Source organism: Ursus americanus, chromosome 3 (assembly GCF_024610735.1).
Source record: "Ursus americanus isolate L20-20 chromosome 3, mUrsAme1.1.p, whole genome shotgun sequence".
NCBI classification, from domain to species: domain Eukaryota; kingdom Metazoa; phylum Chordata; class Mammalia; order Carnivora; family Ursidae; genus Ursus; species Ursus americanus.
The window spans coordinates 95,009,451-95,036,677 of record NC_142129.1 but is presented as its reverse complement, the minus strand read 5'-3'; positions in this window follow the sequence as shown (position 1 = coordinate 95,036,677).

The following is a 27,227-nucleotide window of genomic DNA, read 5'->3' as shown; positions in this document are numbered from 1 at the left end:
TCCCAAGGATGGGGCCTGTGAGAACAGCAGCCTAGGTGGATGGAGGACGTCCAGCCGTCTGAGTGGGGACCCGTTGGGCACCAGGGTGCCATGAGAAGGAAGCCTCTACTTCCCCGTCTCCATGTCCCCATCACCTGATATTCTCTCCACAAATGCTTGACTCAGTTTAATTTTACAGTAAGGTAAAGGAACGCCCCTAGTTCACATGGCTAGCAGGGACAGAAGAAGAGGTTCGCTTGTATGTCCTCTGGCTTCAAACCCAGTGAGCTTTCAGAAGCTAAACCAGTGTGAGGATGGTGTGTATGCGCGTGTGTGTGTGTGCATGCCTATGTGTGTGCGTGTGCACCTGTGTGTGCCTGCGCGTGCACCTGTGTGTGCACCTGTATGTGTGTGCACTCCTATGTGTGCACCTGTGTGTGCACCTGTGTGTGCACCTGTGTGTGCCTGTGTGTGCACCTGTGTGCGCGCGCACTCCTATGTGTGCATGTGTGCACCTGTGTGTGCACCTGTGTGTGCGTGTGTGCACCTGTGTGTGTACCTGTGTGTGTGCCTGCAAATGCACCTGTGTGTGTGCACGCCTATGTGTGTGCGTGTGCACCTGTGTGTGCCTGCGTGTGCGCATGCATGCACAAAAGCACATATTAGACAGTATCAACAATTCATGAGAATTTATTTTCACACGGCTTACATTTGTTCGATTTTTCTTTGAATCCATCACTCATGTTTATGTGCAAAAGAGGTTTCTAAAGTGGAGCTCTGACCCGACCCATCCGTGGCCTGAACACAGCAGACGGGCTCCCATTGCCTGAAGAATGAGTGATGCTGTGCAGCCTCATGGCCCTTTGCAATCTGGTCCATTCCCTACCCTTTAAACCCCAGGGTCTCAAGGTTCTTGTAGCCCTTGTGACGATTACAAGGGCACCTTTTCCTCGAGGCGCCTGGCTACCTTTGGGCAGGAAACTGTCCTAAATAATAATAGTAGTGACTTTACTAAAGTATAATTTACACACCCAAATCTCACCCATTTTAAGGCCCGATGTGATGATTTCAGTAAATTTATGGAGCTGTGCAACCACCAGCTCGGTCCAAACACACCTGTTTTAGAACAGTTCCGGTACCTGACAAATATCCCTGTTCCTGTTCGCGGTAAGTCCCTATCTGCTGTGTCCTGCCATCCACCTAAATGGAATCCCACACTGCATAGTGTTGCCTGGTCTTGAGGGCATCCCCGTAACACCCGTCAACAATCCATTTCCGTTTTATTGATGAGCAACTTCCCCCTGTATTTCGCTGTGTGACTCTACCAGATGGTTTTTATTCAATCATAAGTGAGTAGATCGTTGGACGACTTGCACTTTTAGCTACCATCGCCGATGACGCTGCCACCATCCTTCACGCACAAGCATTTGTGTGCACATATGTTCTCCTTTCTCCTGGGTGTGGGGTGGAATGGCCAGGTCACATGGTCAGTTTCCGTTGAACATTTTAAGACGCTTTGAGACTGTTTTCCAAACTACCATTTTACATTCCTGCCAGCGATGTTTGAGAGTTCCAGTTTCTCCACTTCCTCACCAACACTTGCTCCTATCTGGTTTTAGCTATTATTATAGTTATCCTGCTAAGTGGGTGTTGTTCGAGCACTGTGGCTTGAGTAGCATTTCCCAGAATACTAATGATACGGAAGGGTATGTTCTAACAACCCAGGTGTCGACCCCTCCATCGATGCTACCCCGTCCTGATTCCTGTGACTACGTAACAAGCCTTCACATGAGGAAGAAGGATTCCTCTACTTCATTACTCTCCATCAAGATCATTTTAGCCATAGGATCTGTGTCTTTTCGGAGGCATTGTATTTATTTATTTTTCTTTTTTTCCCGTATGCATTTTAGAATAAACTTGTCCCTGTCAGTGGAAATCTTGCTGACAATTTTGTAGGAGTTGTATTAAAACTGTGGTTCAGTCTGCGGAGAAGTGCGGTCTCTGCTAGGTTGGCTCCTCCAATCCGTGAGCACAGTGCGTGTCTCCATTCATTCGTCTCTGAACTCTGTCATCAGGACGTTGTGGGGTTCAGCACACAGTCCCGGACGCGTCTGTCAGATGTACGCCGACATCAGACATTCCATTTTTCTTGGCGGTTGTAATTGTGGTTTGGTTTTGGTTTCTGTGTGTGGGGTGGGTCTGCACCATCATTTACGGGCATGTTGGTGGGGAGGATGGTCTGGGAAGATGGACGTTCATTCCCGCCTGCCTCCTCCCATTCTGTGCTCCTGGGGAAGGCACTGAGACTTCGGTGGTGAGTAATACCTCCCTCCCAGGGGTCAGGACGCCTCAAAATCTATTAACATGCTACCAATGATGTGCTCCTGTCCTTACGACACTGGTGTATTTTCCGCTTTCGAATAGCTACCCATGCATTCATCAAAGTGCTTTGATCGCCACTTTGTAAATGAAGGGGAGGCTCCAGGAACCCCATTTAGAAGGAGAAAGCAAAACAAAATGCCCTATATCCTGACATCCACAAGGAATAAATATAAATCAGGACGACTGTAGCAATGAAATGGTAGATGGACCAGAGCTGAGAACATCGTAGCAGGTGAGAGCCTGCGGAGAATTAGCTGCATGTGAGAAATTCAGGGTTAGAGTGGAGAAAGGACCCACAGAAGAAAGAATGTGTGTGTATACACACACACACACACACACACACACACACACACACACAGTTGTTTTGTTTTGTTTTTGCTTATATGCTGTCTTGCTGCCCACCACAGTCCCTGGAAACTTTCACTAAAATCTGGAACACACAAATGCTCTGAGTGCATGGGTGGTTGAGTGGGCTTGACGGTGGGCAAAAGAGAAGCCCCAGTCCCTTGTGAATTGAAAATAAGATAAAAGTCCAGTTGAAAAAGAAGATTGGAGCTAACCAATGTGAGCCACCAGGAAGGGAGGACAGCCTTGGAGAAGGCAGGGCATTCATGCTGTGGACCTGCGGGGACAGTGTGATGTCATTGGCATCTGTGTTTGTAAAACATGCATGGAAAGTGTGGGTGCATGTGCTCCCTTCAGCAGTTCCTGCTTGGAGATGAGGAACAGGGAACCCCAAAGCACGCCTCAGCCCCCAGGTGGGTGACAGCAGTGTTTCTCGTCCGTAACACAGGACGACTGACCTACCCCCTTCATAAGACTGTGCTGAGAAATGGACCGGCACAGTGCTTAGAAACTCTTGACCATGCTACTATTAATATTAGGTTTGGGGCGTCGGGGGGACTCAGTGGGCTGAGCATTGCACTCTTGGTTTCGCTCAGGTCATGATCTCGGGATCATGGGATCGAGCCTTGTGTCGGGCTCTGCGCTCAATGTGGAGTCTGCTTGTCCCTCTTCCTCCACCCCTACCTCCCCCACTACCTCTTTCTAAAATTAAAACAAAACAAAACCCCATTGGGTTTGAGTCCCGGGTACATATGCTGGGAATCCTCCCGCGCACAGAGGAATGCTGTCACAGAGCAAGCGGTACACAGTGTGAGGGAGTGAGCAGAATGACTGTGGGTAGTTCCTGCCATGTGATAAACCCTCAGTATCTTTGTTGAATGACTAAACTCTACCATTCTAAGCATAGAATTACACAGTACTAGAAGCGTTCCTTTAAAATTCTCAACTCTGCTTAAATGAAGCAGCCCAAACCCTCTGAAAACCCCTGAGGGACAGAGAAGGAGAGAATGCTCAGGGGTCTCACGAGCAACCTGCAGAAAATTGTCCTTGAACGGGTTCCACCCACGCAGACCTTTCCCACCAGCTCTGCGCACAGGTGCCAGGAGGAGAGGCACGGACCACGGTGCAGTTAATATTAAGCGGGAAACCCCGTCTCTGCTGGGGAAAGCCTGGTGAGCATGCAGGGCTGCTGTCTTTGCAGGACATCATCCGGGGTCCGGGTCCCCGTGCGGCAGCCGCGTCCGTGGGCTGGAGACGCCAGGGAAGCAGCCTTGGGTGCAAGAGATAGGAAAGTTGCCTAATACAAACAGGCCTTTGACCTTTGTTATTTAGCGGTTCTTTCCACGGTCCAAATATTTGCTTTTCCTTCGGATGCCTTCCAAGACAGTTTATCTTAAGCCCGAGGCGGTGAAGCTTCCCAGTTGCACAAAGATTGGGGTCACATAGAGCCGCCTCGTGCTTTTCTCCAAGGACGGTCTTCAAGGAGTAGCTCAATGTCATTGCGAGAGGCCTGACCACAGGGGAAGGAGAGGGGGTGCGGGTGAAGGTGGTCGCGGATGAACCCCTCGCCCGCTCTGGGCCTCCTGCTGTCGGGGGCCGTGAGCCTCAGGACCCCAGGAAGAGGGAGAACCACACTGCAGGGCTCCCAGCCAGGGGCAAACCCCCAACAAACCACCCAGAATGACCCTGTGAAGTGGGTTCCTATGGTTTTATAGTGAGGAGAGGGGTCCCAGCTACGTCCGAGGGCAGCGGGTGCGAATCAGCCAGATTCACACAGACCCAGCAGGGAAAAAAAATCAAAGAGAGATTGTCCCATCTTCTCAGATGCAATTTTTAATTAAAGCAAAATGACCATAAAATGTCTGAGCTTCCAATCTGCATCCCATTGTAAGTGTGGGCTAAGGATTGTGTCGTGGACAAATTAGCCGGGCTTTTCATGTTTGAAAAGTAAGTCGAACCATGCCTCCTGATTTCCCTAAGGAGCGGCGCTGAAAGTTCCTCTGGCCGTGAGAGGGAATCTACCGGGTTCCTTTCATTAAAATGCGCTCATCAAGGCTGTTAATTTCTGGGGGCGCCTGGGTGTCTCAGTCGGTTAAGCGTCCAGCTCTTGGTTTTGGCTCAGGTAGTGGCTCATGGGTCATGAGATTGAGCCCCTTGTCAGGCTGCATGCTCACTCCGTGTGCAGTCTGCTTGTGGATTCTCTCTCTCCCTCTCCCTCTGCTCCCCTGCAGCGTATACGCACGTATGCACTCTCTCTGTCTCTCTAAAATAAATACATAGATTTTTTTAAAAAGACTTTCTTTTAAAGATTGTAATAAAGACTGGCTCACCCCAAAGTTCAGGGTCTTCCCTCCCTAGGAGGTTGGTGGGTGAAGCCTCCTATGGGTGAATCCCTCTGATATGCGTCTTCTTCTAGCAGGAGGAAGCACCACGAGGATCCCTTATTTTTCAGAGTCCGAGGTCTTGGAGGGCTTCCCGGAGGCGGCGGGGATGGGCCTCCTGGCTGCGTGCAGAGAGTGGAGCTAGGGAGCTGAGGGCCTGACGCAGCACCGTCAGTCCTGCCCGTGCTGGGGGCAGTCTCCCCCCCACCCCATGCTCCCACCAGCACCCAGCACGGGTGGGTTTGGGGAGGCCGGCTTTCCACTGCTACAAGCCCGGGGCAGCCCGCTGTCCCACCAGAGGGAGGAGCTAGCCCTCGGGACACGAGGGCACCGTGGGTCCCTGGCAGTCACAGAACCGAAAAAAAACACGGAGTTTCCATCCACCAATGAAAGAGAAGAAAAATCATGCGTCTCCGCCCACGTCTTAGGCTACATATTTAAAGCCTGTGATCTCTCCGAGCACGTGCTCAGTGTCAGTGGGAGAGGCCAGGCAAGTGGGAACTTCGTGGCCGTGACACGGGACTGTACTGCCACGCGGCCCATCCCTCGGCAGCCTTGTGCCATCCTGGACAATATGTTTCCCAGGGCATTAAAAAGTAAAAAGAATTGGGTGAATCTAAAACTATAGAATTAGAATTTGATTATTATTTGTGTTGGATTTTAGGGGAAACACACCATTTTTTTTTAATTACTAAATTCTTACAAGTCTTTGAACAAAGACGGACTTGCATTTTGGGTACTTCATGATGTCTGGCCTCACACAGGAACTAAAAATACACTCTGGAAAATGTTGATAAGAAATACTTGAATTGATTTTGCCATTTGAGAAAGCTGAGATCCGTTTATCATCTTAGAAAATTAGCCAAGACACAGACCGAGGCCCGACTGGCTTACAGGACGAGGCCCCTGCTCCCGGGTTATGGCTATGAGGCTGGTTCCGGGAGGTTCTTAGGGCCTCACTGGGGGCTCATTCCTGACTCTTCCCTGCAGGGTCCCATGCAGCCTCGAGCCCCGATGTCTGCCCACAAGCTCAACTTCAGACTTTGTGAGGAAGTAACATGTGGGCTCGACTGAACCCCTCAGTGCTGAAGGGAAGTCGTGGATGGGACACAGCTCATCCCCTCCCCTCCTGCCTCCGGGACACCCCTTCTCACTGTCCTGGTGGCTGGAAGTTGGGGTGCAGGTCACCAGCAGGGTTGGGTGCTGGTGAGGGCCTCTCCTGGGGTGCAGACGGCTGCCCCTTTCCTCCTCATTTGGTGGAAAGAGGGGAGGGAGCTCTCTGGACACCCTCTTACAAGGGCACTCATTCCATCCATGAGACCCCTGCCAGGACCCCACCTCCCCCACCCCAGGATCCCACCCGCTCCCCCCAGCAGGACCCCACCCACATCCCAGGACCCCACCTGTTCCCCCCAGGACCCCACCTGCTCCTAATGCTGTGGGATGAGGGTTTCCACCTCAGGCTCCTGGGGACACAGTCACACACTGACAGACAGGTCAGGCTCTCAGGCTTTGTCCAGAGACGACACTGTGAGGCTCGCACCATGACCAGCTGGCAGCTCTGACTCCCTTCCCCCCATCTCATTCTCAGGAGCTGGGAGGCGGTGGGCAGCCGGGTCTGGGGGGACCCTCAGCACGGACCCGCTCAGCCTTCACAGCACCGTCCTTCAGGCCCCGTCCGGTTTTCAATCCAGACCTTCTTTCTTGTCACTCTTCTCCTTTTCAAGCACCGTGTGGGACCCACTCCCGGGGGGTCTGTCCTCAGCGCCCCGCACCGTCCTAAACAGGGTCTGTGATCTGTGCGTTTGGAGGCTTTAGGACCTGACCGCACAGCCCCATCCACACTGGCCAGGACTCTCCCTTCTATCACCAACAAGTCAGGTACGTGACCCCAGGAGTCCTCTTGACCCCATGACCCCACCAGCCCTCCCACCCTGTGACCCCACCAACTACCACTCTTGTGACCCCTCCTAGCCCTCCTACCCTGTAACCCCACCAGCCATTCTGACTGTGATTCTCCCATCCCTCCCAACACTGTGACCCCACCAACCCCAACCCCGTGACCCCATCAGCCCTCCTGACCCTGTGATCCCATCACCCCCCGTCCAGGGATCTCCCCAGCCATCCTGACCCCTTGATACCACCAACCCTCCTGACCTTGTGACCCCACCAGCCCTCCTGACCCCGTGACCCCACCAGCCCTCCTGACCTTGTGACCCCACCGGCCCTCCTGACCCCGTGACCCCACCAGTCCTCTGACCCCATGACCCCACCAGCCATTCTGACCCCGTGACCCCACCAGTCCTCTGACCCCATGACCCCACCAGCCATTCTGACCCCGTGTCCCCCAGAGGGCCTGGCCTGCGGGTGATGGGGCCCCTCTCCCCGGCCCACCAGAAGCCTGCGTGCTTCCCCTGCTCAGGCCCTGGCTGGCGTTGGCTTCTCCCCAACCAGGGCCTGGCTCCTCCGTCAGTGCTCTCCTGGTATTTTGCGGACAGAGCCCAGGGCATTAGGCTGCTGTCTCATCTCTCTGGTTTTATTTTCGGGGATGCTGGGAGGTCCAGGAACTACCTGCCAACACCACTGTCTTCTCTGATTCTCGTCCGCGTCTGCCCCGAAGCGATCTTGGTTCTCGTGTTTGCATTTTTACCTCCGTAGTCACATCCCGAGGAATGTGGTCTCGTGTTTTCCAATCCCGGATTTATATCTAGACTCGCACTGTGCTGGCAACAGCTCGCTCGGTGATGTGGTGTCCTCGTGGTGACGGGGACCCTCCCGCCCCAGCACCCTCTGCATTCCTGAGGACCCCCCATGTTTCCATATCAGGAGCAACCACTCTGGACTGGTCCCGTTCTCCGTGTCAGGCAGGTGCCCGTTTGCTCCCGTGCTTGAATTCTGACGTCTATCCCTGACTGTTGGTGGGGATTTCAGCTGCTGATGGGCAAGGCCAGGCCTGCGGTTTTCCTCTCCTGGTCTGCATTCGCTATCCTGTGATCCCAGAGACAAGTTTGCTTGGCAAAATAAATGTGGTTCTTAAAAAATATCTTTTTACATCTTCTGGAAGGCTGTTCATGCTTTTGTTTTTACAAAAAGATATGAATGAATTTCACAGCTTGGCCTCTCTGTGGCTGTCATAGTTCTGGAAGCTGGCGATTTCTCCTGGGAATCCCGTCTTACCTTTGGTTGTTTGTTTTTTTTTTTTTCCTTCTCATTGTTTGGGGATTGGCTAAAGGCAGGTTACAGAATTATTAGGAATAATAAGGAAGCCCAGGCATTCTTTCTCCCCCCGCGGGCCCCTGCGGCCCATTCGCAGCCGTGCGAGGCAGGTGTCTGCTAGGCTAGGCGAGAGGAAGCAGGTCGGGAGAGCTTCCTGATGTGGCCGGGTTCCCACGGAGCAGCCGGAGCCTGACCTTGAATCTTTGCAAACCTTGCGCTCTTGTTTCTCCTGCCTCAAGCTGGTCTGGGGACCACTGTTTATGTGAATTCTTATTTCTTCCAGCTTGTTAAAGGAAATGGTTCAAAGAACAGTACATTCCTGACTGTCCTGCAGTTTCCTCCCCAGCCCTCCCTCGGCTGTGCACAATGCTTCCCCGACGCGGCCGCGAGCGCCCGAGCGCAGCTCGCAGGAGCGGCCGCCAGACTGGTTCCCGTGTGAACGGTCTGGTCTGGTTCTGGTCTGGGTCGGCCGGTCTGGTCCTCTCCACATCTGCTGCTGTGTCTGAGGCGGCAAAACCAGGTGGCCCATTTCCCAGATCTGTTGTTGGCAACCCAGAGTTTTCCCCTAAAGTCAGGGGCTCTGTTTGCAGCTTTTGCTGGATTTCTTTCTCCTTGGCGTTTTCCACATTATTCGGCTTTTCTTGCACTACAAAACCACGGTGGTCAAACAGCCTTTTACGACTCCTCCAGCTGGGAGTGGCGAGGACGCAACCGGGCAAGGCACATCTTCTCGCTGCCCGGCACGGCCAGCCCCGGGCTAGGGGTCCGCAGAGGCAGGGGGATCTTGGTGGGCTGTGCAGTGTTTGTCCACACTGATTGCAGAGTTACCAGGCTGGGGGAGGGCGGGTCCCCACGAGGGGCCTGTCTTCCAGCCCTGCTTCCCTGCTTCCAATTCCATCACATCAGGGACCGCAGGGGATGGAAGGCTGAAAACAACCAGGGTTCTAGAACACCCCCGGCTCCCACGGCGGCTTCAGCAGCTGTCCAGACGTCACGGGAAATGAATGCAGAAACATACACTTATTTAAAATCCATACTACTCGACATTTCTGTGTCTTCCCCCTTCATGGGATACCCTCGACTGACATACAAAGAGTCACGTGGACTTAATGTGTATGTTTTCATGTGTTTGGACGTACGCATACGCCTGAGACACCATCGCCACAAAGCAGAAACCGTGCCCATCGCCCCCATGGGATTGCCGGTGTCCCCTCGGCTTCGTGCGTGTGTGTGCATGTGTGTGCGTGTGTGTGATAAGAGCTCTCAGCGCAGTGTAAGGTGCCGGATTGCCAGCTGCAGGCGCTCTGTTGCACGTATGTCTGGAACATGCTTGTCTCTCGTTACTGTGACGTTCTGCCCATTCCCACCACTCAACTCTCTGCTTTTACGGGTTTGCCAATTTTATACTCCTCCCACAAGGGGAGTCAAGTGGTGTTTGTTGTCCTGTGATGGGCGTATTTCACCCGGCAGGGTGTCCTCTAGGTTCCTCCATGTTGCTGCAAACGTCAGGATGTCCTCCTTCCTCACCCCGGAGTCATGTTCCACTGTGCGTGCACACGTGCCTTGATGCTTTCGTCTGTCAGCAGGCACGTGGCCTGTTCCAGCTCTTGGCTATTGTGAGCAATGCTGCAGTGAACGTGGGGTGCAGATATCTCTTCCTGTTTGCTGGATAAAGCCCCGGGAGTGGATCGCTGGGAGCCCAAGGGCAGAGAACTTGCAATCCCACGATCTGGGATCCGAGAGCCTGTGAGGTCTTTGTGCACCTGCTGATTCCCAAGGACACTGTGCGTGATGCTGATCGGCCTTCATGCGATGCCCGGCGATGGATGAAGGGAGCCTGACTCGTGGAGTGCTTGTTAAAATTGTGTGAAATGAAGGTGTGGCAGCTTTGATGGTGACCCTGTGTGGCAGAAAGGCTCCCGGGAGGCCAGCAGGGCAGGACGCACTGGGGGTGCTGTCCCCAGGCTGTCCCTCTGCCTCCTGGCTCAGGCTGGCTCTGCAGGCTGACCAGCAGCTGTTGCCTCACTCTCGGGAAGGCTACTCCTGGGGGTCCCCGAGCGGCCCCCTGCACGTCGGAGCGGGGCGCCCTGCCTCTTTCGACCGGCAGCGTCGTGGACCGCAGAAGGCCGCCTTCAGGACGCGGCCCCGCTCCGCTGAGACGCAGCTCAGTGCCTGGGAATGAGAGCCAACATCGTCAGGAGGCAAAAAATCACCACATTCACTCACCAAACAAAACAACGGCAGCCCGACTTTTAGGGATGTTTTACAAAGCATAATAGTTTTGTTTCTTTCTTAGGAAGTTCCTGTAATTCTTGAACATTCAAGAACTTTATGGGTCACTTCTTGTTATTTTGTTAGTTGTGTCCTGGATACAGTTTACGGGCGCAGCGTAAACCCCATTGTGCCCGTGGGTTTATTGCTGCGCGATCGAGGGCTTGTCGGGAACGCGTTCAGACCCAGACGTCTGTGGGCCGGGGGGCGGCGAGGTGCCTCTGTTCAGGCCATTTGGCTCATTTACAGGGGTTTTAACCGATTTCCAGTTATGTCTGGAAAGAAGAATTAGGTCTACTTGGGTTTTCTTGTTTCACAGAAAGTCTAGGAGAAAAGAAGACATTTCAGATTTTTTTGCCAAGGTTCTGATAATTGTGGCCTTTCTGCCACGTGAATTTTTTCTAGATTCGTTTATTCTACTGTGAAGGTGAACAAAATCCGGGGTATTTTGCTTCTAGGTAAGCGTCCTAATACTTGGAAACGATTTCACTTGCTTAGCTGTTCCTCATTTCTTATTAATTTTTTTTCTTTTTTTTTTTTAAGATTTTATTTATTTATTCGACAGAGATAGAGACAGCCAGCGAGAGAGGGAACACAAGCAGGGGGAGTGGGAGAGGAAGAAGCAGGCTCATAGCGGAGGAGCCTGATGTGGGGCTCGATCCCACAACGTCGGGATCACGCCCTAAGCCGAAGGCAGATGCTTAACTGCTGTGCCACCCAGGTGTCCCTTCTTATTAATTTTTTAAAAATGATTTTATTTATTTATTTGACAGGGAGAGCGAGTATAAGCTGTGGGGGGGCGGGCTGCAGGCAGAGGGAGAAGCAGAATCTCTGAGGAGCAGGGATCCCTGACGCGGGACTCAATCCCAGGACCCTAGAATCATGACCTGAGACACCCCTGTTTCTTGTTTATTGACCCTACTCCAGTGACCTGTGGATGAAGAAGGTATACAGAAGGAGCATGAGGCGGGAAATGGCCGCAGGCCCGCCCCCGCGGAAGTTGTCAGCTAGTTATAACTACAAGTTCCTTAGCCTGTTTGAGACAGAAATAATAGAAATAATGGAATTGTTGGTCAGGTCACGGAGCACCCGGGGCCTCTGCTTTCTCACACAATGATGCAAAGCGAGTGACTCGAGGCTGGCAGGTCCTCTCTTGGGGCGCAGAGACCCATCCACCCTAGAGGGTGACAGCATCGCCACTGTGGCCGGGTGGCTGGGGATTGAGTCTTGAATCAGCCCCACAAGAGCCTTGGGGTTTGGGCCCCTCCCTCGTCCTGTCTCAGTTTCCCCACCTGTGCAAGGGGCCTGTGGTGTCCATCAGGACCTTCCTATGGCGGGCACTGTGAAGGTCAGACACCATAGCCCTGGGTCTTCACAGCTGCCTGGGGCGCGGTCCCCACTCACGTGGAGTTCTCCTTGGACAGCTAAGGGTGTGCGGTGAATTTCTACCCTCAGAAGACCGCTCCCGGGATTTAGGGCTTGGAATCTGCTTGAAGGTGTCCCTCATTTTGCAGAAACACTTAATTTTGCTAAAGCTTAATTTCCAACAACAAAGGATTTTGAAGTACGGAATGTGGTGCTTGTCACCATGGTCCACACCAAGTGCTAAATCCCGAGCACAAGTGGGTAATTATGACACACTTAGAACCTTCCTTCACTCGTAGGGTGTTGGAAAGACAGGCGTGGGACACACTGCTCTCCCGTGGGAATGTTCTAGAGAAGGGTGTGTTGGAATGCACTTAAAATCTTCCAGGAACCTAATTTTCTGAATGTTTGTGTTTAATACAAGCCTGATATCATTTTTAAGCCTGAGATTTTTCTTTTTTTTTTTTTTTTTTGGATGAGTACAGAAAGTGAAACTTCAAGACCACTTTTCTTGTTCACCCTGCAATCGGATTACTTATTTAAGAGAAACAGACACCTGTTGAGCTTTTTCCTATTTCTTTAAAGGCTCTTGTCTGAGATAGATGCTCTTTTGGCTGAAAATAAATAACTATATACCCGAAGTTTAGATTTCATTTAAGATTCCAGAAATAAAAATTGACAGGAGGAATGGTATTTTGCAAAATGTGTGAATTTTTTTTTTCGTTTTTATTCCAAGTCAAAGGGGGCACATTGAGGAACGAGGGTGTCTCTTCAGAGGGCAGTCCCCCTGAAATCTGCCTTGCCTTCAGGAAACTCTGTTTTAGGAGCTCAGTGTTTCCTGTAAGACTTGCTTCAAGGATGTCTCACGTTTGAACCCCCACGTTCAGGCACCTTGATCTGCCCAAGTTCCTTGGGTCAATCTAGTGAAATATCTCCAGGTCTTACTCAGATCCCAGGGTTTCCTCCTGGCTAGGCGTGACTTCTGCCCAATAAACATCAAATCTCACTGGAGGCACGGAACAGCTGTGCTCCAGTGGAGGGAGGGTCTTACAGTCAGGAGAGCAGCTCCAGCCCAAAGCCACGGGCAGGGAGAGGATGCCATGAGCAGGGAGAGACGCTGACCTCCCCGAGGTCACCCAGCTCTCAGGAGCATGGAGGAGGGGGCGCTCCAGGGTGGCCCTGGGGCAGGAGAGAAGCTGGAGTTGAGATGACTCAAGTCTACTTGGCAAGCATTCTGTCCAGCTTGGCCAGCCGGGACATGGAGGATGGGAATTTGGGGTCCGTGTGGCCATCCCAGGTGAATGCGGGCACCTGGAGTCTTAGCCCATCCTGTGGGCAGGGCAGGTGTGCAGGAGACCACGTGACCCTGACCTTCTCTGTTTTCCCGAGATATAGACTCAGGTGGGGCTCTGCTGGGTCCCTTTCTTGTGGCATTAACCACCACGTCTTGCATGATGGATGTCCACTTTCCTAGATTGTTTTGTTTGTCCCCTTCCCCTGTCCTCCTGTGCCATGGGGGCAAGACACACAGCCCTCGGGTTCGGCAGACAAGAATTTGAATGTTCCCCACCTCGCGGTCCGGGGTGCAGCCCACTGTTGAAGCCAGGATAACAGGATACGTGCGGGTTTCAGTCCTTGCACCCACTCAACTCATTTTCCACTGTGGCCTCCCTGAGGCCAGTGTCCCTCCCCGACCCCAGTGACGTCACACCAGGCACCCGCCCTTCCCTTCCCCCTCCCCTGCTCTTATAGTCACACCCGAACGTGCTCTGCACACAGGACCCACAAGATCCCACCCCCACTATAGGGTGTTTTCTTGATATTATTAATCCTGTATAACTTCTCCTGCTTTCATGCGGGGTTCAAAATAACATTAGGCTTGATTACTTCATGAAAGCAAGTCAGTTGTTTTTTTTTTTTTTCAAACTCGAGCCTCTGGCGTTTGGAGTAATTTTAAGATTACTATTGAGTGTGTCTGAAACAGTAAATGACGCTTTGACAGATCAAATCATAGAGCGTTAAATTAAGTATCTCCCACCAGCTCCACTTCGACTGACTATAATTTACATCTCATGCTTTAGAACTTACGGAAATAGTCATACCATGTTTTGTGATTATACTTAGATTACAGAGAAAACCAAGGTTCTGGAAGAAGCCGTGATTTGCTGCTGGTGGCGTAGCTGTCAGGTGCAGAGCCAGGACCGGACACCAAGACTCCTTGGATTTGTTCTTTCTCTCGCGCTACAGTTACCAAGGTCGTCACACTTTCTGAAGCACGGCGAGGAACACAGCCCCGTTGAGAGACGGCTGGATCTAAAATTCTTTTTTTTTTTTTTTAAGATTTTATTTATTTATTTGACACAGAGAGAGAGACAGCCAGCGAGAGAGGGAACACAGGCAGGGGGAGTGGGAGAGGAAGAAGCAGGCAGTGGAACAGGGAGCGCCATGTGGGGCTCGATCCCAGGACTCCGGGGTCACTCCATGAGCTGAAGGCAGACACTTAACGACTGAGCCCCCCAGGCGCCCCTGGATCTAAAATTCTTACCCTAACTGTCCCCACCCTGCTCTATAGCAGCTTCTTCTTTTTTTAAAAAAATAATTGTATTTATTTATTTGAGAGAGAGAGGGAATGAGTGAGGGGAGAGGCAAAGGGAGAAGCGGACTCCCTGCTGAGCAGGGAGCCCCATGAGGGGCTTGATCCCAGGACCCTGAGATCATGACCTGAGCCAAAGGCAGACGCTTAACCCACTGAGCCCCCCAGGCACCCCCTTTACATACATTTTATACTTGCTGATTGGCTGGCTTCTCCACTAAAAACGTGAGCTCCAGCGGGCAAAACCGTCCCGTCGATGGCCAGACGCACGCAGCCCCGACTCGCGGTGGGCGCGCACTAGGGACCCAGAAGATACTTGTTGGGAAGATGGGCTGCACGGGTCTTATTGTCTAAACCTATTGTTATAGTTCCTTCACTGAATTACGGTGAAGCTTCTTATTTTTGTATCAGATGGTAAAACGTTATGAATACAAAACCATCCTGTGGGGCCTTCCAGCCTGGAGAGGAGACTGTTTCTGGAGACTGTTTCTGCACGTTCTCCCATGAGGCACAGCTGTAAAGCCTGGGAGCACTGGGACTGACAGCCACATGGTGAAAGGAGGCTTGGACGCCACGACCGGGTATGGAGTCGTGGCAGGGTGATGCGCGTCTCTGCGCCCAACAGAAGCAGAGCCCTGCTGCGTGTCCCCCCACCCAGCAGCAGGAGGAGGCCCACAGAAGCCCACTCCCCTCTCTGGCTGAGTGGGAGCCCCACTGGCCACAAGGGCCAGGCCCTTCCCTGTTCAGAGATGGGCCTCGGCGGCGGGTGGAGCACTGTCCCAGCAGTCCTGATGATCCTCCCACAGGGAACAGTGGGGTGGGCGGGAAGGACCTAGCCAGACAGGTGTCCTGGCCAGGACGCTCTCCCTGCTTAGGCAGACAGGTGCTGCCACAAAAGAAAGCCCCCGTGGCCCTGAGACTCCCCTGTTCACTGTGGACACGTGGTCAGAGAGGGCCCAGCTATGGCAGGTGGCCTGGCTCGGAAGGCCCTGTCCCCTTCCCCTCAGATAGGAGGAAGCAGGGAGCAGCTTTTAAGGTTTCCTGAATGAGATCCAACGGGGAAGCCTCCTTCTCCATCTTAGAGACTCCCAACGACCCTGCCTGGAAACCCCTCTGCCCCCCAGACAGCCATCAGGGACGACGGAGCCCTAGAGTCACCAGATGCCCCGCGCCGACCACAGGAGCACCAAGAAGCTCTGATGACTGACCCATCGGTGGGGTCACAGCCCACAGAGCGGGCCAGGACCTGCATGCTGATGTAAACAGCATGACTGCCTGCTAAGGTGGAAGATTCCTGCAGGATCCCGAGGCCCCTAAAGTCACAGATGAACGTGCAGGATACAGCTGAAAACCTCCTGCCGTACCTACAGCCAAAAAATTATAACCCAACGAGAAAAGGCGGTTACTTCATGCCTAGACCAAGGTGAATCCAAGGCAGGTGGCAGCTGTCCCCAAAATGTGTCAACAATCAATTAAGCATTCTCCGCAAGATATAAAAATTGGAAAGTCTCAGCAAGGGTATAGAAGGATCAAACATGACAAAATGGGAATACGGAAATAAAAAAATCACTATTAGAAATTTAAACAATAAACTTGCAAGATGGGCTCAGTAGGCTAAGACCAGTGAACAGGAGGACGGATGAATTTCTAAGGATTCCATTCATATAGTGATTTCGAAATGACACGGTTTTACAAATGGAGGATGGTTTAGGGGTTGCTTTGGTGAGGGCTTAGGGATGAGGGGGACGGTGCAAAAGAGCCTCTCTGTTCTTGCTGTGGTAAGGCCATCCCGTCTCCCGAAGGACAGGCACACACACACACAAGTACAGGAGGGGAACTCTGAATGAGACTGTGGGTCGTCTCAAAGTCGATATCGTGTTGGCATTTTGCAAAATGTTAGCTGTTGGGGAAACCAGGTAAAGGTTATCCAGGATCTCTCTGTATTGTTGCTTAGAACCCCATGTAGGAGCGCCTGGGTGGCACAGCGGTTAAGCATCTGCCTTCGGCTCAGGGCATGATCCCAGCGTTATGGGATCGAGCCCCACATCAGGCTCCTCCGCTATAAGCCTGCTTCTTCCTCTCCCACTCCCCCTGCTTGTGTTCCCTCTCTCGCTGGCTGTCTCTCTCTTTGTGTCAAATAAATAAATAAAATCTTTAAAAAAAAAAAAAAGAACCCCATGTAAATCTACAATTATCTTAGTGGAACTTTCCATTAAAGATTTATTTTTAACAGTTTATGTTAGGAACGCTCAGAGCATGCTGTCCTTTACATGTTTTATAGGGAGCGCCTGGCTAGCCCAGTCAGTGGAGAGTGTGACTCTTGATTTTGGGGCCATGAGTTTGAGCCCCACGTTGGGGGCAGAGATTATTTTTTAAAAAGTGTTTAAGAAAAATGAAATGTTTTATAGCCGAAATAACTCTGCAGGAAACTGCAGTGGGTTTTGTTGTTGTTTGTTTTTCTAAATGTAAAGTGCACATTTAATTTATTTTTTATATTAAAGATTTTATTTATTTATCTGAGAGAGAGAGAGCACAAGCATGGGGAGGGGCAGAGGGAGAAGCAGACTCCCTACTGACTGGGGAGCCCAATGTGGGGCTTGATCCCAGGACCCTGAGATCATGACCTGAGCCAAAGGCAGACCTTGACCGACAGAGCCCACCAGGTCCCCCGAAAGTGCACATTGTTTATAAAGCATGAGTATTCTGTAAGGTGTGCTGGAGTGCAAGGGGTTGGAAGCCTGGCTTCTTGGGTTCCATTCTTGTCTGTGTGGCTCTGTGACCTTTGGGACCCTTACTTAACCTTCCTGCATTTCCTCACCTGTGCCAGGTGACCGTAGGGGTCCCTACCTGTCAGACTGTTGGGAGGATGAATGGAGTTAACAGATAGAAATACTTAGGCTGGTGCCTGACACTCAGTGAGCGCCATGCGCTCGCCAGGGACTAAGGGCGCCCGGCTGCTTTTGAGCCCCCTGCAGGATTTGCACCTGCTGGTGCCGGGTTGGGATACATAAGAAGCTCTTTTATCCGTGGATTCCTGTTCGTGTGCTATTTCTCCTGTGGCCTATGATTTAAGGGGTGAACGTGTCCGCTCAGTTGAGGACCCGTAGGCAGGGGCTTTCTCTGGGTTGGGCTGGAGTCTGAAGGCGCCAGGCACCCTGAGCTCCTCTCCCTTGCGAGGTCTCTGCCAGCCCCCGACCCCAGGGAACTCACCCCTCATGAATGCAGCTCTGCCCTGTGCAGTGCTGGCCCCGCTGCCCGCCATGAGGGGTGTCGCACCCCACACCCAAGCCTCTGAACTAACCTCACATACGCTCGGGGTCCTAATCTTACAGTTGGGTAAATGCTCGTTCTTGGACCATCTTTGCATGATGTATGGTGATCCTATTTTTGTCTGTGACCAAGAGCCAGTAGGGGTCCTTCTGGAGCTATTGGGGTGGCTCTCGGGGCCCTGAGAAACCTGGGGGTCGGAATTGCCACGTCGGGAGCAAGATGGTGGATGAGGTGTGTGGAGTCAAGGGGGTCCAGCCAGCCAGGAAGGAGCAGGGCTTGTCCTGTTTGAGGGGACAGATCTCTGGAAGGACAGCTGAGAGGAAAGGGGATTGTCCAGTATCTGATTACTATGCACCGGAGACTCTTCCTACTCTTCTTTCCCTTCTGTGTTTTTCAGAACCTGGCTCTGTGAGCTGAGCTTATGTCATTCCACAGAAGAGGATGGTGAGGGCGGGATGCCCAGAGGCTCTGACCAGGTGCTGGTGACAAAGCCGCAAGTCAAACGTACGCAGTTTGTCCTGCGCCCCACCATGAAGTGGATAAAACTCCCTTGTCCTACATGGTGGCCGGCGCGGGCCGTTCATGCCGCCAGGCAGCGGAGAGAAATGTGATGCTCCTGAGCCCAGAAGTAGAGGTGAGGTTGAGAGGGGATGAAGCCAACAGGAGGACCAAGAGGGCCCTGGGTATCAGGGACATGAGGAGAGTGGGGACGGTGACCAGGAAGCACATGGGAGGTCGGGCGGATTTGCCCTGTCTCCCGGTCCCAGTGCTCCAGCAAGTGTGACACCCGAGGGGCCCCCCAAACTCTGAGAGCGCACGTGCTCCCAGTCATGACGAGAGCCCCAGCTCTCCTCCTGCAGTCACATCAATATGGCTGCCTTACCCTCCCATGGGCTCCAGAGGGCACCTTGTACTTTTGCATCTGGCAACCCATTGTCATTGGGCCAACTGTGTCTGTAGTCTCTTCTTTCTTAACACAACTTGATCCTGGCTCTTCCTCCCTTCATTCTGCTGGGTTCTGAGTCTGGGAAAGACGCAGGGAAGCTGTGAAGAGGGTGGTAGGTGAGAAGGTGAACTTGCAAATCAGGGCTGCTTCAGCCTGGAGTAAGCCAGCCATTGATGAATCAGGTACATGGACGTTTCTTCCATACGGACCGAAGCTAGCCATCTGTGGGCTGCTCCCGAGCAGAGCACGGTCAGGGTTAACAGGGCGCCAAGGGCGCCGCAGACTCGTGTCTCTGGATCTTTTGGAAAGAAAGGTGATCTTCTGCCTCGGGACATAGAGCCGAGTCTTGCCAAGGTGGGCTGACCACCATCATGATTCCTCAAGAGCTCTTCATGTTCCCTTGCTTTCTATGAGCATTTGATGTGCTTTGCCGGAATTCGGCCCTGGCTGAGCTCTCTTTGTGGGATGGGCGTCTTATCAATCTGTTGCCAACAAGCTCCTAGCAGTTCAGCCCTCGCTGCCCCAAGACTGCAGCTTTCTGGATGCGCACACGCTGACCTTGAGGAAACCCGTTAGGGGAACAGTAGGCGCGGGCCACCTCACTTGTCTCTGAGTCTATTTCGAAACCCGAGTGCCTCTGCAAATCGCTTCCTGGGAGAGTAGCCCCTCCCCATAGAGTTTTGTAAAGGGCACTAGTGTTTCTCCAGGACAAGTCCTGGTCTCGGGCACGCGTGGATGAGGAGGCCGTGGAAGTGTCTCCTGCCGGGCTCTTGGACCCAGGGCTCAGACACCGTGCACCCAAGGTCCTCTCCCTTTAGGGTGACTGCCTGTTCTTCCATCCACAACTTCTGACCACTTTCTCCCCAGACTCTTAAGCTAAGTCTGCACCGTGTGCCTCGGGGGGATTCTGAGCTGCCTGCCCTGAAAGGCGCCACGCTTGCTGAGATTCTGGAATCTCACGCCGCTGCTCCGAGCACCAGCACTCTTTTATCCCATGGCACCAGAACTCTCTCCCGCCCAGAGTTGCTGTAAGGATTAGATATTAGATATTGGGTTTATTGACATTAAGCACACTGCAGCACAAACATGCATGTGTCCCTTTGGCAAGCTGTGGGGTGCGCTGGGGATCTGAGCACGCTGCCCGTGCCGCTGGTTCCGCACGAGAGCCTTGGGCTGTCCAGCCTATGATCAGAGCCCGTTGGTTGGTTGGTTTGTCCCTCGGCCCCTCCCCCACTTTGGCTTCCACGTCTGGACCCAATATCATACCAGTCCAAACATGTGTTATAACCTGGATTTGATCTGTTTCCTGACTCCAAGAGGGACTTGGGGGTCTGTCTTATTAGCAGGGCCATGCTGACCGGTGTCCTTCCCTCCAACCAGCCTTCCCATCTGTCGTTCAGGTGTGCAGGACCTGGTCAGGCTCTGCTGTCCACACCGTGCAAGGGGTGAAGGGCTCACCTGCCTGCCCTGGGTGGTCAGCTGCACACAACGGCTGGCCGGAGCCTCTCTTCCAACAAAGACGTGCTGGGCGGGCTGACCTCACCTGCTGCACTCTTCACCCCCTCCCCAAATTAGCCACAAGTTGCCAGAGCACAGCGTACGTTTGGCTGCGAGGTTCTGTACCGAAGTTTCTTTCTGGTGATGAGTGTCTCAATACCCTTCTCTGTTATGAGGTTCGATTAATTGAGTGACCAGCTACCATCGAAATGGCTGAAGGGTTAGGGCTGTGTGTCCCTTCCTCCCCCAGAAATTTAAGCTGGATCATAATCCCAGATTATGGTAAATTCACGTTTCATGGTGCTCGAGCCCCTGGTTGCCTCACATACGTTCAGAGTTCTGTTTCTCTGTCTTCCTTAGTCTGAGCCCCTGTCCCTTTGATCCCTGAACCTGGTCCCTCCCTGGTCCCTATGTTGATGACCATTGATGACCGCATCCAGCTGTTCTGATATTGGTGTTTGCCAGCCAGCTCTGCATCTTTCCCAGGCAGGCGCTATGGCGCCATAGAGATGACAAGTCACACCCTGAGTGCTATGGGACCAGGCATGTCTTCTCATTTATTCCTCCAGGTTGCCGTGATTATCCCCTCACCGTGATGGTGAGGGACGCCCTGGGAGGCTCAGGGAACCCAGGAGCAGAGAAGGGGTAGAACCTCCCCGGATCCAAGCCCAGGAGTGGGGCCGGGAGAGCACGGCTTAGGGAGCTGCACCTGCTGGGATTCTGGGGCCGATGCTGCTCGGAGCCCCCCCTGCATGCTGCCGTTCTGTGGGCATTTGTGGGCCAGGTCCCTGTGCCCTGGTGCAGCTGCATAGATGGGACCTCTGGGAACTGGCCTCACTGCGCCCACCAGATGACAGGACGCCCTTACTTTAAGTACGTGATTCGGGTGTCTTTTTCACAGAGATGGGAGGGAAAGACCCAGAATGAAAATGCTTTTATGCAACAGGATCCCGCTTTCCTCTTGCCCCTCCTGGTGAACTGGTGGGGAGCGCACAAGCCCGGGGAAACTGGCCATGTTTATTTTCTCATACGCTCCTCTCCGACCTTCAGAATTTGCCTCTGCCTCCCGGGGGCTTCTGGGAAGGAAGTCTGGTCAAGGGAGCACTGGCCCCCGTGTCAAAGGGCTGAGGCTTTGGGCCATGGGCCTGGTCACTAATTACACGTGGGCACCCTGCCCCAGCTGTAGCTTATTTTCTCAGGGAAACAGGGAATTGATGATAAAGCAGACTTCGTCCTATCCTATGTTTTGTTCCAAATATTTATTTTGTATGATGATATTTTATCCCAGAGGCTTTCTTTCTGTAATTGCTTATAAAAATCACTGACAAGGTAATTGACATATAAATATCCCAAATATGTTGATTGATTAAATATGCATACTTGAATTATTGCTCAAAATCATTGCCCCCCTTGGGCTCATGTGACTTTCCCTCCTGGTCACAGGAAGCCCCAAACTCAGATCCCTTTCCTCAGTAACACCTCTATGTGTTCATTGTTATTTTTATGTTTTCAGCATTAGATTTTTTGAAACAACAAAAAAGTTAGTTGAAAAGAACTGAAGGCAAACTATAGAATAAACCATATATATGTGTGTATGTGTGTATATATGTGTATGTGTGCGTGTGCATGCATTGTGCACACGTGTACGCATACATGCATGTGTGTACGTGCACAGTGTGCACATGTGTATGTGCATGCATTATGCATACATGTGTATGCATGTGTACGTGTACACACGTGTGTATGTGTACACACTGCACACGTGTGTATGTGTATGCATTATGCATACACATGTGTGCATCTGTGTACATGCATGTGTATATGCACACATTGTGCATATGTATGTGTGTATCCATGCATCCGTGCATGTGCATGTGTTATGCATATATGTGCATGATGTGTACATGTGCATGTATGTGTGTACACACATTGTGCATATACGTGTATGCATGTGTGCGCACATGTATGTATGCATGCATCTGTTTATGTGCACACATTGTGCATGTATGTGTATGTGTGTGCATCTGTGTGTGCACAGATCATGCATGTATGTTTATGCATGTGTATGTGTGCATATATGTGTATACACGCAATTGTGTATGTGCGCATGCGTATGTGTATGCATGTGTGGTGTATCAGTGTTTTGCATGTTTGTGTGTGCGTGCATGTGTTTGCATGTACGCAGCCTTGTGTTTCGTGTGCATGCATGTATGGGTGTGTGTTTGCATCTATGTGCGCATGCATGCATGCCTGTATATATGTGTGCATGGGTATGTACATATATTATCAGATGACTGGGTGCACCTGTTCTATGTTTGTCTGGATTCTGTACGTTATTACTTTTTCTTTCCTGTCATCCCGGGTCTGCTTCTATGGCAAATTCCAGGCACATGCTCAGTGGTTGGTGCCCACTGGATTGAGGGTTGTCTTATTTGCAGACACTGTAGCATTTTCTAACTCCAGAATACTCTCAGTTTTTCCATCACTAATGCATAAGAGAGTCTGTTTCTTCAGCTCCTTCTCTGATTTGCTAAAGGTGACATCCAAGCACCTCCAAGACATTCATCTCTGTGAATCAGCTGCTGCACGAGACCCTCCCATCTCTCTGTGCGCAGAGAAAGGGCCATGAAGTTGGCTGCCCGGCCCCGTGTCTGCCCATTCTGTCAACAAAGACCATGGGCACATCGGCAGAGGGACACAACCTGGTTCCAAAGCTGGACGCACAGGAAGGAGCAGCCCCTGGCAGCGTGGGCCGGTGCGCTGTGGGTCCAAGTGCACCAAGCCCCTGGGGATGGGTCACACCGGCCGGGACCTTCTACGTTCCCAGTTCTGGGAATGAAAGCGACTTTGTCATCCCTTGGAGAATGTTTCCGTTGCAGTAACCCTTTGTCTCAGTGTGCACTCCTCCCCGGAGGAAAGCGTGACCTCCAAGTTCCTGGGGGTGCCCTCAGAGTTAATCTGCTTCCTGCACCCCCACGCCTGTCTCCAGGGGCGCTTTGGGAACTCTGGGGGCCATAGTGTCACAAATTTGATGACGTCCATAAACAGGGTGCTCAGTATGACCTTCCTGCTTTCTAGGGAATGTGTTACTGAGCCCAGCTCTTTAGGCACCAGCGTGCTCGGGGAAGAAGCAAATATAACTAAGTGTTTCCGGGATCTGTCCGGCCCTTCATCTCTGGCCACGTTTCTTATTTCTCTCAGTGAATTTGTGCTTTTAGTGGGGTGGGTGTAGGAGGTGGGCTGGGAATCGTGACCTTGGACTCTTTCCAATGGGCCAGTGCATCTCATCTTCCCGAATGGCCTCTGGGCCCCCTTCCCTTTCTGGGAGCTGCCATCAGAGCCTCTTCAGCTTCGCCGCTGGCCGGCTCCCCGTTGGAGAACTTTCTCTTTTTCTTTGGGATACTCCTGTTACCTGCCTCTCTGGCAAACGGGGGTGGTCCCATTTTGGGAGGGGGGCTGCTGGTCTCCGGGAGCTGGCAGTGGTTCTCACCAAGTGGCCCGTCAGCCGCACGTGGGAGAGCATGCTGTGCAGATTAGGGGAGCAGGAAGTCCTGGGTTTCTGCAGGTCCTTGGGGTTACCTTTGGCTATGGCTGTGTGGGAACATCACACCAGGGAAACGTCATGTCCGTGGAAAAGCCCTCGGGCCACCCCACTGCACACTTCATTCTAACGTTGCCCGTTCCCCACACCGGGACCCAGGTGGCCTCCACCAGCATCTCTGGCCCTTCCTGTCAGCTCCCCAGGCTGCAATCAGCCAGCAAGTTCTCCTAGTTCTTCCCTCCACATTCTCAGCTGGAGACGCGTCTCTGGTCGCTGACACTTTGAGCTAAAGCTGGTCCCGTGGCCACTATACTTTGCTGCCATCTGATGTCTCCCCCGTGGTGATGCCCCACCCTGCTCACAGAGCCAAGGCAGGAAGCCCCCACGACTAGCAGGGACCTCCCCGCCCTTCTCAGACTCATTCCCAATCCACGGGACCCCCATGACAGAGCCCGCACCTCCCCCTGGGTGTGCTGGTCCCTCCGCCCCCCATCTTCCCGCTGTCATCCAACCTGCTTGCTGGGCGCTACTCTCCGTGAACGTCTCTGCAAAGTGACTGTTCTCCCATCACATCCTCCGGCCTTTGGAAACCCACCATCAGAGTCTCAACACTTTGGAGGCATATTCTCTGACCCCCTGTACCTGCAAAGACTGTGGACCCCTTTCCCAGTGGGGTGCAGGTTCTTGGCCGTGACTCCTTATATGAGGGATGCGTGGCTGCCACGGGCCACGTGGTCTCTCCTCACGCTAGAACACGGTCTGCACGTGGCAGGGTGACAATAAGCCTTTCTCGGTTGCTTAACTCTGCTGTGGCCAGCCTCAACCCCTACTGGATGTACCTTACTGATAGTTTCAATATAAAAACCAGGCTTATTTATTTATTTGAAGATGGTGAGAACGCAGGGAAGCAAAGTGTAAATGCACTGGTGGAAATATTAATCCCACGATATCAGAAACAATGAAATCAACAATGAAATGATGTTTCTTATGATGTATCTTGAGTCTCCCCCTAAGTATCCACGCTCTTCCATCCAGCAGTTCAGGGTCCAGAAAGATGTCAACAGACAGTTGCCCACCTCGGAAACGCCACTGGGTGCTGTGGTTTGTGGCAGATATTAAACCGATTATCACGAGCAATGCCGTAAGAGACAAAATGATGCTTCCGCTGGGGTATCAGGCTTCCAAAAGCAGATCACAGAAGCAGGTCTGGTGCATCTATGTTTATGCCCAGATATCAAGTCATTGATGTCGTTCACGTGTGGGGGGGGCACACACATCACACTGGCCTTACACCTGTTCATCTAGTCTGTCTATGTCATCTAGGCAAAGATGGCTGGATTTTAAACATTCACCAAAATCTACAAAGCGGTCATGTTCAGGAAAAGGCCCGTGTAGGATTCGTTTTCTCTTTTATAGTTTTGGTCTCCAAAATCTGCTCTGAGGAACATGGTTTATTTATTTTTTTTAAATCAAAACGATGTATTTTTCTTTTCTTCAAGAGGGCTTTACCCACCACTTCGCAGTTACAGCCTTCAAGGCTTTTGCTAAAAGTTGGACAGCGATTTAAATAAAAACAGCCACAGTCAAGACAATGGGCATTTTCCCCTCTGGCAATGCACAATGAGAATGTATTTGACACGCAGCCCAGAACATTCCGAGTCAACTAACAGCAGGAAACACACTCAGGCTGAGATCATTTTAATGTCCTAGATGACAATTTGTTCTAAGTTTCCAAAGCCAGCCCAGCAAGTAGGATTCGGCCCCATGGATAGAATATTAAAAATCATTTCAACCTAGCTCTTTCAGGACAGAACGATTCCTCAGCGTTGTCTGAACGAGGCTCGAATGTCTGTCCTGCGTGGTTTCATCTTAGAAGGGGACGCGCTCCCCAGTGCAGGAAGTCCAGCAGCCCCGGCCCCAGAGTCCTACGGGGTATTTTTACACAGCCTTTCACATTATAACAACACTCCTACAACATGGGTGTTCTTTTTTTTTTTTTTTTTTCTTTTATAGGCGAGAAAACAGGTAGGTATGTCAAGTAACTTCCCAGAGGTCTGGGGTGACAAATGAAAATGCAGGGAAAGTGCCCGATTCAGTGCCTGGTGTGCAATGAGTGTGTCAGAAACGGTGCCTGGCATGGTTGCCGATGGGAGCCTTCCTAGTGGGTCTTGCCTGGGAGGGAATTTCCAGGGCAGAGGGTGAGACCCACGGTCAACAGTCTCCTGGTTGGAGATCCCCAAGCATACGCATGGATCCTCTGAGACCAAGGGTCATGTGAATAAGAATGGGCTCGTGCCTGCTTGTCCTGATGGTCTCTTTACAGAAAGGACTGGAGAGGATCTTTGAAGGGAGAAAGACTCCACACCAGGGACGAAGGGGCTGCAGGCAGAGGGCAGAAGCCCTCTTCACTGAAAGATAGAAGAGCAGAGCTGACGGACATCATGGGCTGCTGCTAGGGAAATGGGTTACAAGGGCAGACCCCCTTTGGGTGCAGCTTCGACCCTGCCAGGGGACTTCACACCCACGACTGTGTGCTGGTGCCTCAGCCCCTGAGCCTGCTTTCTCCCTCATGCCCTCTCGGGCTCTCTGTCCTCAACACACGTCCATGGCTCAGCCACTCTGCAGTCAGTGTAGAAAAGCATTTAAAGGGACTCAGTCCAGTCGGGTCCAGTGTGTGTTGCTAATGTTCTTTCCGGGATGTTTCCCATTGTGATCCACACAGTAAGTCGTAATGAATAGGTGGCATATGTCCATCTTCCTCAACTCTTGACCTAGATTTTGGAGAAAAGAACCCTAGGAATTCGTGTTGACTGCAGGAGGCCCACAGCTAATCCACACTTCTTCTTTGTGTCAATTATAAAAAGCATCCCTCTGGCAAGCACGTAACGGTGCTTCTGCCTCAAAGCAGACCCTGCCCTGCCCCCCGCAGGCAAGCTTAGATTTCAGCTCTTACTCTCCTCGTTGGCTAGACATCCTGTACTGTAACAGTGCACAACCTATGCAACTGTACAGGCTGACCCCAAATGATGGAGCCTTAACTTACAGAAAAGCAGAATGAATTTAGAACAGTATTTTTGAAAGAGGGTAAGAGAAAGTATACTTGGATATACCAGGGCACTTGGGACAAGTTTGTCCTTTGCAATTGAACATTTGAGAAATATACCATGTGACCTTGACTCCTCATCAATCAGCATTAATTCATCTATCCTGCAATATTTATTGGGCACCTCCTCCCAGCCGGGCCCTGTGCTGGCACTGAGGACTCAGGAATTCACATGGCTATTGCTGTTTGTGAAGCATCAGTTTGGACTATGATACATGGACCCGGCATCTAAGGATCTAGGGACGCACGTGTGCGTGTATACATTTTCTGAGACGGGCAGATTTCATGAGGTTTTAAAGGGCTAAGAGGGTTAAGAACTTTTCAAGGCAGGCCAGTTA